The 13974-nt window shown below is 33.2% G+C and overlaps 1 long non-coding RNA gene across 5 annotated transcripts; it reads left to right on the top strand.

Annotated features, from left to right (window-relative positions):
- The first annotated feature begins 2776 nt into the window (after positions 1–2776).
- Positions 2777–5935, top strand: LOC124431817. Of its 5 annotated transcripts, XR_006944136.1 has the most exons (4): positions 2777–3686; positions 3787–3961; positions 4377–4769; positions 4857–5935. It is a non-coding gene; the product is annotated as an uncharacterized LOC124431817 (long non-coding RNA). The 5 variants fall into 5 exon arrangements; XR_006944135.1 differs by lacking the exon at positions 3787–3961 and having other exon boundaries at positions 3130–3686; positions 4441–4769; XR_006944133.1 differs by lacking the exon at positions 3787–3961 and having other exon boundaries at positions 3130–3686; positions 4380–4769.
- The last annotated feature ends 8039 nt before the right edge of the window (positions 5936–13974 follow it).

Below are 13974 nucleotides of genomic sequence, written 5' to 3'. Positions count from 1 at the left end.
CTCAAGTTTTTATCAACTCCCAGGAATTTCCCCGCAATTTGTCACGTGAGATATTCGGCGAGTTGTTTTACTGAATTTGAGGGTAGCACGTGAGTGCTATTCTCAGTGGAATAACACTATTACAATAGTGTGCTGTTTCTGTGTAACTAGATCTTGAGGCTTTTTTTAAGTCTTTTTGTTGTGTAATTGTTGTATAAATATTATTGTTTCCTAAGTATCCTTAGCTAGCGTGTTAGGATGATTTAGGGTCCTTGTTTTATTTGTCAGATATCCGCCGTATCTCCTTTGATACTAGTGGGATTTATAAAACATTACGTAAGTCCTCGTTTTTGACATACCATGCCGCGTCCACAATTGTGCGGATTATTATTAATTGCATAGTTTCCATTTTGGAGTTATAGCTTTTAGCTACCGTGCCCCATAACTGGATGTCGTACATCCAAATTGCCTTGTTAGCCCTGTGGGGCGCGCCGCACCTTAGAATCTCTCCTATTTCGGCATTTGGCCACCGAGATCGTGTTAGGCAATAAACTTTACTAGCGAAACCACGCTTTCGGTGCAGGGTCTGAAAAAATCCCAGGCACCTGAAGGACGATTTCGCCATGCACCTTACGGTATATGCCCACAGGGATCCATATGGAGGTACGCCTCATCGCTTGGCCTAGCAATGGCCCGGCTGTAGCACGTCAACATAATAGAAAAATGCGCGTGGACGTTAATCTAACTCACATGCTGATCGCGCTACGAAGACCTCGAATAATCGAGTAGTTTAAATACTCTCCGTCGGTCATGTAAGCCAAAATTCACCTGAATAGTGGCTGTTTGATACCCAACGGCAAACGGGTACAATCTAAACCCACATTATCAATGCTGCTACATTTTGAAATCTAAGTTATATTTGATGAACTATCTACATCAAAGAAAAAATTGTCGCATTGTTTCAGTAACATTCAATTTTATTTTATTATTACGTTTTATTAAACAGAACGCCCATATGTATATATATGATCCACCTGGACCTCATCTAATTTCTGCACGTGCATAAACATCCATTTTTATCGCTCACTACTCCTAGTCTGTCGTCAAGATCGCCAGTCTGTCAACACTCATACATACATATATATATACATATATGTACATATATATACAACACGCATATATATGTATATATGCATCTATATATGTATATATATATATGTAGAATCAGTTGAGATGGAAGAGACGGAAATTTTTTCTGATTACTTTTTTGAAAAAAAATTGGTTGTTTTATAGATCCTTTTTGATATCAAGGATATTACGCAGGAAAAAGAAAAAGTCTCAAAAAGGGGAAATAGACATGGTCAGGAATCAATTGCAGGTATAATTTTGGAGGAAGAGATAAAATGGACGAGAAAACAAACTGGAAAAAAAAGAAATTTTGTTCCAAACAACCCATAAACCCTGTATAATAAATATAGTTATGTAGTCTTTGTGAAATAATTCCAAGATTAAAAGAAAGTGCGAGCATTGTGTTTCTATATATTGCATATATACAATCACAAGGTAACAAGAAACCTCGAGACTTATCAATATTTTGTAATCTATATCTACAATTTTAATAGTTATATGGAAATAGTTATTACTTGCATTATATTTATATTACGAGATTTCAGTGACCATCTTGTCAAAAATGATAACATTGAATAGAGGGTCTTGGGTTGAGTAGTATATTTTGTTCATTTGTATGCAAATATACAGAATTTAGTCTTCTTACAAATATAATAATAATGATAATAATAATAAGAAGAAGGATAACATCAAAGTTAACAGAAATATTTGAAAGCAATAAACTTAGTAAACAATGCTACTACTTGTGGATTAATGAGCTATGTGTAACTATATTAACATATAAAACTGCCAAAGCATAGAAAATACGAATTTTTATGGTTTTTTTCCCAATAGTCACTCAACTGAAGCAATTAATAACACAAATTAGATATATAACCAGGATTAAAATCTCGTGCGAAAAATACCAAAGCAAGAGAAAAATGACACAATCTCAAATGTATTGACTTTACGGCCATACCATTGCAAATTATTACACTAGTTCAATTTGCCTTAAAAGTGCATGACAGCACTTTACTAATGACTGTGTAAGAAACAAAGAGGAATCTCCTAAAATCATTACAAAATGGGTTAAATAATTAGAACAATACTAATATATGCTGCTCCGGTATAGTTTAGTACGTCCAAAACAACTCTCAAAGTACTAAAAATTATCGAAAATATATATACCATCAAATATATAGCACATATAGATGAATATAGAAAACAACTACCTATTAGTTTTAATAAGAATTAACTTAAACACAATAGTCTAATATAACTGAAATCAGAAGAAATAATGCAACATTCCCAATTAACCATAAATCTCCTTATAGAATCTTCTGAAGGTTTTTTGAAAGGAACTCATAAACATGTAAAAATTGAATGAACAATTAAATTTAATGCCCATAATGCATTCCGAGGAACCGAAACTTCAGAAATTCTTTTAAATATATATCTCATAAATAGATAAATATTATATTTCATAAAATAAATAATAAGTTAACTTGTCTTATAAGAAGGAACAGCTCCGAAAGTAAACCTGAATATAAGATAAGTACGAACTGATTATTATTACGAAATATTATAAGAAAATAGTAAATATACATATATATTTTTATACTTCGTTTATCCTTTTTATATACTGTATATTTGTTCCATTGTTGTTATTATCAAGTCTATATTTTTACAAAATAAAAATGTTTTCTTCTGGATTCACAAGCCCGAATTCCATACCCGGCCGCAGATAAAAATTTATTATATTATACAAAAGTACAATACGTATTACATAAGTACAAAAATGTCTTTTTTAACATTAGTTATTCGTTATGCTTGATGGGGGAAAGTGCTGATATAATAATAAGAATAATGATCCAGATGCTTAAATTCACCTTAATAAATCACGTCACGAGAAAACAAGATGTAAGTGCTTATTGATCGTACTTGTTTTATGATTGTCTTATAGCTATATCTATATAACAATCAAGTTATGCCGGACACTACTAGTTTCGCTAGTAGCGACACATAGAACTAATATATAGTGCGTAAATCAGAGTCAGAGTCAGTCGTGTTGCGACAGCCGGAGAAAGCAGTTTTCTATTAGTCATTATACTTTTTATTATATTTTATGTATTAATTCTTTCCTAATAAAAGTCTAATAAATTTTTTAAATTGTGATGTCAAAACAAGAAGTTACACTCGTGTTTAGAAGATCTAATAATTTTATGGCAATACAGTTCGATATATAATATATATAAATGGCATAAAAGCGATTGGAACAATGTAATCACTACTTGAGTTGTTAGAATATTGCAAAGTGAATTGTGTGGTATATTGATAGTCCGTTAATCATAAAAAGAGCATGGATATTTGAAAAATACTGGTTAAACATTTATGAATATGAGGAGTAAAGAAGATGATGAAGCAACATTCAAGGAACTTTGACAAACCAAGAAGAAAGAAAAGTAAATAAATTAGATCTACGAGCGAACAGCAATAGACGTAAATAACATTAAACTACAAAGACAATCAATATGAAATCAGCCTAAGATATATAGTGACAAAAACTGAGAGTACACAAGTATGGCCGAAATTGAAAGAAGGTGAGCAAAAAGTAATAAGTACATACAATATATATCTCTCATATTATTAAGAATTTATCAGTAATAGACATTGGGTAAACTCTTGTATTCCTGAAAGTAGATGGTCTCTTCATTGGAACAACGTCTCTAATGTTAAGATCAATCGATATATTCGCGATGTATAATTTTATACCAAGTCCCCGAGCTGTATTGTTCTGGGGTTATATTGTCTATAAATATACTTTTATAACTACTGATTGCTTCAATTGTCTTAATCACATCTTGTGATATCATAGGTACTTTGAACTTTTCTTATTTCTTCATTATTTCATCTACCACACAACGTTCAATATTATAATAGATTGTTGTTCTTCCTGTTTGGCTATATATCCTTTTCTAATATTCTATATGTCCAAATGATTTTGATTCTTGTTTCATAGATTCGTAATTTGTTTTCTGTGCTGAGTTTCGATTTTAGACCGATTAGCCATATCATTTTTGTTCAATTAATTATAATTGACATATTTTAATACTGTTTCCACATTAATTTTGTATCCAGATGAAATTTATTAAATGTAAATTATTTAACCTTTTTTGTTTGCAAAATTTTTGTATTGTTTAATTTGAATTTCTGCATTTGATGTTTCCTCAAAAAGAATGTAATATGTTTGCACTTGATTGTTTTTATCTTGATTTTCTTTTTATTTTCAGTAGACTAGGTTTGTTTCTGTAATATATTAGTTGCTTAAAAGAAACATATCTTAATATTACGTAGCTTCTGAATATGGGGAGTAAAGGAAGAAGTTATGGAATATTCCGCGGATACATTGAGCAGAAAAAAATGTAAACAAATTAAATTTATAAAAGAGTAACTGATATCAATAACATTAAAGGACAGCGATGGTCAATAGAAAGGCATTGTTGGTAAAATGTAATGACAAAGACAAAGATACGACCAATAACAACAGAGAGAACAATACTTTGAGTAAAAAAATGAAATCAATAACATTAAAGGACAACGATGATCAATAGAAAAACAGTGTTGATAAAAAAAGTAATGACAAAGATAAAGATACGACCAATAACAACAGAGAGAACAATACTGTGAGTAAAAAAATATATTTGGAGTCAAGCCAAGGTGAGCAAACGACAAAAAGCATGATTGACACAAATGTTTCTTTTTAATCGCAGGAAAACGCAGTTGAGGCACAAAATTTTTAAGAGATAAAAAAATATTATGCAAATTCGATCGGATTAGTAGATCTCGATCTGGAACGATTTATTGAAAATTGCGACGAATATACGATTTCTGTATGAGAGGCCCGATACAGCATTGAATCATTATGAATTTGTAGAATATAGAAAAGTGACAATACGGTCATGCTATTGTTTCCTCCTGAGTCCAAGGTTATTTGCGTAAAGGCACACAAGAAAAATAAGATATATATAAGAGTATTATTATAAGTTACATGCTCGCACAAAAGCAGGCAAGGAAACGAATGAATAGATTGTAAACAGTGACAAAAAACATACGATTCTAAAATTATTTTTATCCTCTATCGGACCTCTAACAAGTTACTATGCGAGCAATCATTTCTTAATAAAAAGCGTGACATCCATGAAATAGGACTGATATAACAGGAACGTGTTGAAAATATAAATGTCATTTAATTAGTAAGTCCACATAACCGAAGAGTAATTTACGCTTTTAATATAATCAAATATGTCAAATATTATGTGAATGTTTGTAGAACGGGAATAGATGTATCTAGAAAAAAATTTCGAAGAATTAATAAGATTCGAATACGGCAAATAAGATATTAATAAGAAAATCTGAGTACAAACCGAATAACAACAATCAATCTCTAGATATTTACTAACAACGGATGATAAAATCATGATGATCATACCTTTATTAAATATTAACAGCGAAGATTTCATAATCCACGAAGAGACAGATATTAATCGGGGATGACCAATAATACTTAATGAGAAATGAAAAGATAACAAAGAACTCATTACATTGAGAGATAGATTCGATATCCACATTACATTATGAGATGTTTTACATCAGGAATGACAACAAGAGCAGGAAATAATGCAACTGATGGAAGCTGACATAACCGAACAAAATGATCCTCCATTTTCCAATCCTATGATGGTCAATAAAAAGATAGGCGACATATAAATGTCTATAAATTACTAGACCGTAACTCGTACAATTGTTAAACAACTCTTGGGAAGAAGTAGAAAATCAATTGGACAGACTGCGAGATATCAAGTATTATACTATACTTTATTTAAGGATCTTATGATTACCATGTATCGACATCAGAAACTATATTGGTAACTATTAGAGACCGATGGTTAAGAAATCCTAGTATATTACTGTTTTAAGCATATTCGGCAGATTTTATCAGTTCATTAGAATGTCATATACTTTGTAATGAAACCACTGTGTTTAATCGACTAAAAAATAACACCTATACGGTGTCTCCTTTGAGACGTTTCTATTACTACGTCTTTATATTGATTCTTCAATTTGAAGAGGGAACTTTAGCGGAATGTTCCAGTTCAGTTTTTATTTTACGGTTTCTGTGAATTGTCTGCGTTTTCGTTACACAGGGTTGGTGATCTTTTATGAAGGATAGATTTGTTACAGTATGTGATTATTATAAATAAGCGGTCAGAGTTAAGTTCTAAGCACGAATTAGTTTTATAGTGTGATCAATTTAAATCTTTTAAAAATCGTGTAGAAATCTTCCTAATCAGGAGTTTTATTACAAGCTAATGACCATTAGATAAGTTCTCCTATCGAAAGGATGATCAGATTAATTTTGTATAAATATTCATTCCGTATATTAACTCGTGAAGATATTATATCCGATTCCCAGTTGGAACGCTTTATGTTATAATGGTTTGCTGCAATGAAATTCGTACTTATTGACAGATAGAGATTGCTCCACTGATCTCTTATGATTCGTAGCTTTAAAATGAATTATTATGTGTTTTCACAGTAATTGTAATAGTTTTAAAGTAATCGCATGGTTACTATGATTTATTGTCCATATGGTATTTAATTTCATTCTTGTGTCAGTCATCATTTGCTTTATTTGTCGGATGTTTCGGAGACTAACGCAATATTGATTTTATGCTTATATATGAATGCTTTTGTATCTTGAATCCTATATCGTAAATTATTGGTATTCCAGATTGCTAATTTTAGTTCTGCATCTATTACTTATTCATTAGTAGCGTATTAGTTAGATTCTTTTTCAACGAGATTAAAACTGATCATTAGAGCGATAGAAATCTCATTTCATTTCTGGTATTTAATATGGTCCATATAACTGGTAAATTTATCTCATAATTGAATTCATAGATCTATTTATTTTTAATTTTTGCAAGCAACTTGAAACTATTATAATTATTCTCAAGCGCAATGTAAAAACAAATATAGGAGAAATTGTTCCGACGTTCAAACGATTTATCACATCTATAATTCGTACGATCCATTATTTGATTCTTGCTTAATTGTTCTTCAAATGGATAAAATATATATATTAAGCAATAGTGCACTTCTTCTCCCATCATTTTCTATCCAGTACCGGCATGATATTTGATTCTTTTTAATAACTTTTTTAAAGTTATTGAGATCAAAGTATTATATACATCTTTGAAAATAGTAAACTTGACCATTAATACTACGAACGGTTTTTGTATTCGCAAGTACTAACAAATCTATTAAACTCTCACGCATTGTTTCCCCCGGAATTATGCTATCTGCACTGTTTCCAAAACCGGAATATGTAATTTCCTTTTATATAGAAAAATATTTTTCTAATCTCTATCTCCATTTTAATATTTGCAATGCCCAAATCTTCTCAATTTACCTTTAATAAGAAGGAAAAGGATAAATAAAAATTCCTTAATATAACTAAAATTAAATAAGAAATTAATTTGTGCGACGAATGGGAAGAGATCGACATAACTTAATGAAAACATGAAAAGAATGAAAATATGTTATTATAAGTATTGTAGAAAAATGAAATTGTATCAATAACATGAATTAGTTTCGATTTGGATCAACATACCTGCTATCGTTTAAAGTAAAACAATAGAATCGAAATATAAGGGACCCTACAAAATCGTGAAGATTAATGATGACGATAATTATCTGAAAGAAGATAATCGATTAGATATAGTCCTATCAACTACCATTACTTGTTCTAGTGTTCCTATTGGTATACAATAGTTCACCCCAATTTGTTAGAGTCTATTGCGTGAATATATGTAATGATACCTTTATTATTAACTACCTGTTTCTCTCGCATGATAATGCGTGATAATTCTGGAAAGTATTGATAGCACTAAATTTAATCAGATATAACTTTGCAAATATGTTAATTGAAAATTCTGGTCGTAATCTTCTATGTTCCTTTTATGTAACGTCTGTCGTCTAATCGATAAATCACCCGAATTCACGAAATCGTATACATCTCTTCGTGACCAAATTTCGAACACCCCGTCATATTCGTAAAGCAAAGCAGGTTGTCCGTATGCTTCTTTATTTTGACCGTCTACAAAATTTTCTTTTCTCTCCTCGGACCACTTCACGTTACTCATATATTTACGACCTTTTCTCCTGTCATTCGTTTGAAATCGTGCAATTTATTTTAAATGTTTGATTTCTTCAACATTTCTAATGGACAATCCAATAGAGTCTAAAGTGTCAATAAAAAAAATTTCATTTCGATTGGCCAATAATATTTAGAGTTTATCTGGAAAATTACAAACATGTACTAAGGCTTTTATATTAATAATTAAGTAATTATTATCACCTTAATACTCTTTTCTACTAAATGTTGACATTCTGAAAGACGTACCTTTGATAACCACTGAATTTAATTAGATATAATAATGCAACCACCTTTGCTAATTGAAAATTCTGATTGTGACCTTTTGTGCGTCTTTTATGTGACATTTGTCGTCTAATCGATAAATCGCCCAAATTCACGAAATCGTATATTCCTCTTCGCAAACAAATTTCAAACTCATACTGTCGTATTCGTAAAGCTAAACAGGCTGTCCGTATGCTTCTTTATTTTGACCGTGTACCAAATTTTCTTTTCTCTTCTCGGACTGTACTTCTCGTTACTTGTACATTTACGACCTTTCCTACTGTCATTCGTTTGAAACCCTGTGATTTATTTCAAAAGTAAGATTTCGCCAAGATTTCTAATGAATAATCCGATAGAGTCTAAAATGTCAATAAAAAAAACTTTTTTCTTGATTGACCAATAATATTTGGAGTTTAACTGGAGCATTACAAATACGTACTAAGACTGTTATATTAATAATTGAACAATTATTATCACATTAATTTTCTGATTTATATTAATTGTATACATTCTGAAACATGTACGTTTGATAGCACTAAATTTAATTAGATTAATTTGTACATTCATGCAAATTAAAAATTCTGTTTGTGAAATTTTATATGACTTTTATTTGACGTTTGTCGTCTATTCGAGAAATCATCAGAATTCACGAAATCAAATAAACGTCTTCGTGTCCAAATTTCGTATTCGAGCTGCCTGATTTGTAGGGAATCTCGTTATCCATGGTGTATTTCATATGCTATCATTTCTGTCAACGATTTATTCTAATTATCGTAAATTTGCTCGTTCTACGTCATACGTTATATGATCAAAACTCATATATATGTCAATAAGGCCGTGCACATTGACTTCAAAAATAATTGCTTTTCTATAGTTCATTTGCGGATCATTTATAGGATCTACGAGATCCTGAGCTTATTCGACCGCACGAATAAATGGTGTATCGTAATAGTTTGATATTACTGTGTCCATGACTTTACTTGTTTATTCAAGATTGAACAAATTTGTACATTTGCACGACTTGAGCGATAGTACGAATTTATATAAATGAAGAAACATTTGCGAAGGATGATATTCTTTTTATAACTAACCTATTATTAGTCACTTTACACGATTTACTTTGTCTTCACGTACGTACACGAAATTAATTTTTACATAATTCAAATATTCATATATAATATTCATATATAGATCGGGTGTTTCGAAGAGTTATTTATCAAGAATGAAAGCATTTTTATTACTGACAACAGTTTTAAATCTTTTTTAATTTTCATTATCTTATCCAAGCTAATCTCAAAGCGTACCAGGATTTCGAATTGATTCCAACACGCCGCTACTTGTCTTATATCTCCTTTCTTCTCCTTTTCATATCTAGTCGACCATTTTCCAGTCATGATTAGAAAGGGGAATAAATCCTGATAAAGTCGGTTTGTTATCATAAAAAATAGAAAAAAGCAACTGCTACTTACAACTAAGTACTAAGTAACTACTTACTATGGCATATTACGTAGTATAAGGGGTATAATCTGAAGCCACACTCTCAATGCTGCTACATTTTGAAACCTTATTTCTCACAGACAACGATATAAAAAACATCTTAGTATATTTTCCAAAACTAAAATGAGGAAACAATATTATTAATTGTTAATTATGTAAGGAAAGAATTTGCACTGATTTATTTTTATAATTTTTAAATCACTTATATGTACATATAACAATATTGTATATTTATTTTATTGAATCAAATTGCATATTATGGAAGTATGGGTTTTTAAGAACACAAAAAAAATCTCTTCGTGGAAGAAAATCACATGAGGTTTCAAAGCAGGCCTCGAGAGGATACCCACAAGGTTTGGTCCTCGGCCCCTCCTGCTGGAACCTCATGTTCAACCAGCTCCTCAGGATCCTGGAGGAATCCTCGGAAGTCAACGCGATCGCGTACGCGGACGATTTACTCGTCATCGTAAATGGAGACTCCAGGAGAGTCGAAGAGAAAGGAAATCGCATGGTTAACAGCGTCACCAGATGGTACACATCGGCGAAATTGACATTCTCCGAATAAGACGGAAGCGATCGTTCTTAAGAGCGATTGGATAAAAAGGGAACCCATCAGCAGAAGGAGAGGATAACGTCCGGGTAGAAAGCGGGAAACGACGAAAAAGATCGACCTAGCGAGTAGGACTCCCACCATAAAGATAGGGAATAATAATATTAAATTTAGAAATTCTGTTAGATACCTCGGGGTATATTTCGATAAAGAGCTGGGGGTTACGACACACTGCCGTTACCTCAACGACAAGGTCGGCCCATTGTTCGAAAAGCTAGGTAGGTTAGCAGCTATGGAATGGAGACTCCGCCAGTGCGTCCTCCGAGCGATCTATCGAGGCGTGTTCATCCCTACGGTCACGTACGCGACAGCAGGATGGTCTGATCTCTATACGGAAGGGGATCTAAAAAAGTTAAGCGCGACCCAGCGATCGGCCCTCATCTCGGTCACATCCGCGTATCGCACAACTGCTACGGAATCCCTCTCCATCGTAGCAGCGGAGCCCCCAACAGATCTCCAGTTACTGAAACAAAGGAGACTATACGACATTAGGAAAAAGAAGTGCACCGAGACAGCTACGCGAAAACTGGAAGGCACGAAGATTAAGCGCGCGATAGCAAGACAGGTCGATGAGGAAATCTCAAGGGTTTGGCAGTCTAGGTGGGAGAACTCCTCCAAGGGAAGGACAACATACGCGTTTTTCCCGGACATCAAGAACAGGATGGGTGCCCGTTCCGTCTCTCCTAACCATTTCACAAGTCAGTTTCTTATTGGACACGGAGTCTTCAAGGCCAAGCTGACGTCGCTGAACATTACCGCGGAAGGAGCATGCGAGTGCGGCGAAGAGGACACGGTTTCGCATCACATCATCGACTATCCGGTTTTCGAACCACAGAGAGTGGCTCTGGAAGAAATGCTCCGTAAAAGGAGTTGACCGGAAACAGCGAGACATCTTGTCTCCACGGCCGAGGCCTTCTCCCTCTTCGCGGAATTTTGCAAAGAAACCCTCCTCATTAAGGGTCATTAATTCATGAATCCTGTTCAGCCGGGATTGTCGGAGTTCCAGTGATGTGGGTGGGTGCCTATAATCCTCTCGGGTTAGCCCACTCCCGAACAGGATAGGGTCGGAGATGCTCATATGCATCTTCCTATTTCTTTTTTTTTTTTTTTTTTTTTTTTTATAACCACCAAACTCTCTCCTAAACCTGCTATCCTACCATTCCCATCCCATCCTATGGAACGAGTGCCAAGACTCGTGGCACTGTGAGTGGGCCTCCTCGTGGTTCCCCGTGGGCACGGCCGGCATCAATGTGGTGATTCGTTGCTGCGAGGATGTTGGTCGTGGCTAAACTGCTCACCCTACCCCGCCGGCAGGAGTTTTGGATTTTTCCGAGTCCGATCACTTGACCGTGGTGGTTGCTGCTAGTAAATGGCTCCGTAGCGTATGCCCGAATGGGCGAGGTAGCATATTTTTTTACAATTTACTGTTTTAATATACTATACACAATATACTGTTCTTGAAGATCGCCGTCGTGCCGACTCCTCTAGCACCATTGAACATGGGTGGATAGTCGCCTGGTGTTAGAAGAAAAAGGAGCATCGAAATGCCACTATTTCTGTGAATTTTAGCTACACGGCCGACGGAGATTGTCCGAACACCTTTCGAGGTCTTCGGGGCTCGATCACTATGTCAGTTACATTAACGTCCACGAGCGTTCTTCTATTATGCTACAGCCGGGTCATCGTTAGGCCGAGCGATGGGGCGTACCTCCACGCGGTTCCTCGTAAGCATGTACCGCAAGGTACATGACTGAATCGTCCTCCCGGTTCGTCCTCCGAGGCCTGGGATTTTTCCGGATTCTATACTGGAAGCATAATTTCTCACCCAGGTGCTGAAATGCACCACTCATCAGATACGATGTACCACTCGAACGCAAGAGGGGCTAGAAGGATGATTTAGTGTAGCATATGCCTGAAATAGGCGAGGAAGCATTATATATTGTTCACAATATATATTGTTCTTGAAGATTATAGGATGTCAATGAGTATTTCAAAGCTAAGCGCAGGTAGCCCTTAGCTTATCGAGCCTAGACTTGTACTTTTACTTCAATGCATAAGAAGCACCATTTTTTAATATTTTTTTCTCAGCCTTGGAAATTATTTCAGCAGTTTCCCAGTTTAATGAACTATATATCTCTTAGTCTATGAGAAATTTTACTCTCTTCGATAAATAATCAGTTAAACATCGTTCTATCAAATATCTCCATTTGTTCGAACATTGCTATTGTTTGAGAAAAACTCACTTCCTTGTCATTAGAGTTTACTGCATAAATATTACTCAAATATTCCTCCTTTTGAACTATCTCTTCCCCTACATGTAAATCTTAATCTAGTTTGAACTTATTTATGGCACCGTAATTCATGTTAGAATTTTTTAATTTTATCGATACTGCTTCGTTATTCTTTTGCGATTATTTTTAATTTTGATTTTATAACACAATTATCTTCTTGGATTCTTAGTTCGTACAGTATTCCCTTGTAACACATGATGAGCAACTAATATTTAAAAAACATTTTTGTACGTATTTTTTTCGAAAGAATAATATCAAGCATTTCTATTATTTTATCAGATCATAAATAATGTTCTTATGTTGCAAAGTACAACAGAAGAAAAACCTAACGGTATTTATAAAAATTAAACACAATATGTACATCCGGTAAGATTTCGGAACATATTTCACGTTGGTCGTTTATGAGCTTTCTCTTCCTCTTTTATTCATTTATATCCTTTTTTATAGATAAAATTTCCGTAAATTTGAAATTCTAAGTTATTGTCGAATCATAAATAATAACCAAATAAAATTTCATTTTATTAAAAATAATAGGACTTTTATTCAGAAATTGCAAATACCGGAATTAAGGCTATTATATTAATGACTAATTAATTATATTATTTCATAATAATCAATGGATTATTTATGTGCAATAATTTAGCCAAATCCCATTTCAAAAAATGATGAAACTATATTGCCCCCTTTTTACCGAAAATGAATTTAACATAATATGAAAGATGTGTTTATTCTTACAGATTATGATAGAATTATTATTAATTATTACTATTTTATGCTAATGATGTTCTGTAAACATGATATCTATTAAATCAATATTTTTTTAGCATTTTCGACTAATGTCCTAAATTTTATAGCACTTAGTTTAATTCTATCGAAATATATAAACATTATACTATTAGTAATTTACTATTAGTAACTTTTAAGCAATTTTATGAATAACATTCAATCGTGTTTTTGCTATATAAGAATTTTGTACTTGAAATACCGTCATCTATTAGCGGAAATGTATT

The sequence above is a fragment of the Vespa crabro genome, chromosome 22 (genome assembly GCF_910589235.1).
Source record: "Vespa crabro chromosome 22, iyVesCrab1.2, whole genome shotgun sequence".
NCBI classification, from domain to species: domain Eukaryota; kingdom Metazoa; phylum Arthropoda; class Insecta; order Hymenoptera; family Vespidae; genus Vespa; species Vespa crabro.
This window is presented reverse-complemented; position numbering and strand designations above follow the sequence as displayed.